We start from the raw sequence: 3,044 nt of genomic DNA on the forward strand, positions 1-3,044 counted from the left end.
TGACCTGCTATGAAAAGCTCAACACCTTCTTTAGACACCTTAGGAATGCAGCATGTTTGTGTTCTGAGCAAAAGCGCAGCTTTTATCAGGTACGCAATCAGATGCAGGAAAAAGCTCTAGTGATGGATTATGAAAAATGTGTGTTGATGAAACCATTTGGTTTCAACTTTTTCAGCACATCTCTATTAGTCATACTTGAGGGAATAAAGCAGAGCTCACACAAGCGTTTCTGAAACTACTGAAAACTATTTAATACTGGTATTTTATTATGGACGATAAGATTTATTTTGGTTTCTTGCATGTTTGGAGTCCCTGCACCCAATTTAAATCTAGTTGCATTTAAGTATTTTCATGTTTGAAACCATCGCAAAATTATAAATGTAGATTCCTTCAAAAAAATGAGAAGTTATAATCAGATGTCACACAAGGGGACAAAAAAGTCAATCATTGTCAGTCACAGATTCTTTAAGTTATACCACTTAAAAAGATGAGAGAAGTCGGTAATGGTCATCATAGATGAACTTCAACTTTGAGAGACAAATAGTTTAAAAAAAGTGTCCAAGAAATCACATTATTTGATTTTAAAGAATTAGGTAAGGAATTTGTATAAAATACTTTTTTTTTTTTTGTGAACATGGATTCATTTTGCTGCAAATAAAGTTGGGCGCTAATATAAATACGCTAATGCCGCTAACATGCAGCTATGTTGGACATTGTTTTTTACGTATTGCTATAAAGGTTGGGAGTTACCGTAGTCAGAGTACAGTTTGTTTTAGCAATATTAGTCTGTTTTTTTTCTTCTACTTGTTGCAAACAAGGTTGAGAGTTACAGGTATCATGAATATGCCAATGCGGCTAACATTTCTAATGTGGCTACCATGTAGCACTTTGCTAACAAGTTTTTGACTCTTTTCAAACAACCTCTTACTCTTTCGTCCCCTCTACGCCATAAGCAACATTCACACCACCTTTGGCACCACACTGTGTAAATGCCCGTTTCAGTCTTTTGCATTTAAAACTCATGTTTAAGTTGTTTTTTTAACTTCAAGTACAAATCACACGGCCATTGAATGTGTGTTGAAAGTTAAACCAGTTGAACTTTGACCAATCAGGGACTCGGATTTAGTAGTGAGGTATAGATAGCATGTCTTTTAACTCATGGAAGTGCCGACTGTTTAAAAATTAATCATGAAAAATAAATTAATAATTGCAGCTTGTGCCCAGATTGAATTATATTAAACCAAAAGTCTTTCATCAAAAAAAAACGATGAGTTGGGGACACCCAAAATGTCAAAGTGACACAGAGGGGTCTTTGAGCAAATGTCAATATGTGACGAGTTAAGAATGTGTTGATGGTGCACGTTGTAGTGTGGAAAATATGGTAATCTCTACAAACGAGGGAGAATTCTGTCCCTCGCAGACCTGATACTGCTGGAAGGAGCTCTTCTATCCTCCACTCATTACCTGTATCAATGACCTTTGTGTTAACAGGTTATATTGGAGCCTCCTTCATTTCAACTCCTTTTATTTGGTTCTAATTTACACTTGGACACATTTCTATCAGTTTCCTTCAAATACTTACCTGTTCCAAAAGTGTGCAAGAATGGAATGAAGACACAACCTTCAGTTTTTATTTCATATAATCCTGATATCTTATAGGAAACGTCAGTGACTTCTTAGTAGTTGGACGCCTTATTGGAGTCAGTCTGCAAAGAGAACATGTTAAAAATTATGTTTTCCAAAAGAACACTGTACAGAAGATAAAGGGCAGAACTTTCTCATGAGGGAGCTTTTAGTTCATCATCACTCTTTTTTTTTTTTTTTTTTTCTTGGAGCCAGAGCCAAAACCCACAACCTGTTAGATCCAAATCTCTACTTCAGAATGTGCTTCTTTTTACTTACATTTTTTACTGTTTATAGTTAACTTCTTGACTGGGTACAGATTTAGATAAATAATTTAGTCCTTTTTTTGGTGCACTGAATCATTTGATTACCTCAAACCTTTGGCTTTGTTCAAGATGAATGTTCTACCTTTCTTTTAGCTGATGCAGTCTTTGCTCTCCTGGAGCTTAGAAGTCCACCCAGTAGTTCCATGGAATGGTGAAAGAACCGGGCCCACCAGAGAGCACACAATCCATGGTAAAAGTACCCACGTATTCATCCTGCATTGATATTGGTTCAATTTAAGTCACAGTTATGATCTAATAGGAAAGGCAGACTTGCAGTACACATCGTAAAGAATAAATACTAACATTTTGAGGATTTAAAGCAAACTTTTAGAATGGATTTGCTTCTCTCTCTCATGTCCTTTCCATTCCCTTCCTCTCGCCGTTTCACTGGTGCTCCAACTCTGTAATGACAAACCCAGATGTGGCTCGGTAAACACTCAACGGCCTGACAATTGAACCTTTGATTCACTCAAGGAGACTCGCTGGAGATGCTTGTGTCATGGCACCTACAGAGGTGCCTGTTCCATCAGAGATGGAAGACGTTTTCTCTCCTGAAGAACAGCGCATGGAGAAGTCTCCGTTGGCTGGGGAGAAACCTCTCTCTGCTCGCCCAGCGAGTGTGTTTCACATTAGGAACACATCATATTTCATGTCTTTTTATCAAGAGGACGGTCAGGAGTATAGGCTGTGGGGAAGTAGTGAGACCGCAGGCTAAAAATACGTTTATGAGGCCGAAGCTATACGCCCATTGCATGCAGCGAAATGATTTAGTGAGGATCAACGTCAGCAGCATCAGCCGGCTTAAAGATACAGAGTGGAGATGTGTTGCAAAAGCCTGATGGGTTCGTGTCAGCGTTGGCCACAAGTGGTGGAACTGCAATGGGGAAGAGGGTGTAGTGGAGCCTAAATCTGGAAAAATAAAAACTTCACGTTCTACTTTGAGGACATTATAATGCTAGAGTTACTGACACACACATATATACATACATATACATTTATATATCAGTATAAATATAAAGGTCCTCAATGATTGTCAGACTCAACTATTGAAGTTTGGCAGTATTTTCACTACAGAGTGATTTGATTAGAAAAAAA

At 37.9% G+C, this 3,044-nt stretch overlaps 1 long non-coding RNA gene across 1 annotated transcript; it reads right to left on the reverse strand.

Moving 5' to 3' along the window:
* Positions 1–615: 615 nt before the first annotated feature.
* Positions 616–3,038, reverse strand: LOC112154789. The gene is made up of 2 exons (XR_004946898.1): positions 2,253–3,038; positions 616–2,162 (listed from the first exon to the last, which is right to left on the reverse strand). It is a non-coding gene; the product is annotated as an uncharacterized LOC112154789 (long non-coding RNA).
* Between the last annotated feature and the right edge of the window lie 6 nt (positions 3,039–3,044).

Source organism: Oryzias melastigma, linkage group LG21, assembly GCF_002922805.2.
Source record: "Oryzias melastigma strain HK-1 linkage group LG21, ASM292280v2, whole genome shotgun sequence".
NCBI classification, from domain to species: domain Eukaryota; kingdom Metazoa; phylum Chordata; class Actinopteri; order Beloniformes; family Adrianichthyidae; genus Oryzias; species Oryzias melastigma.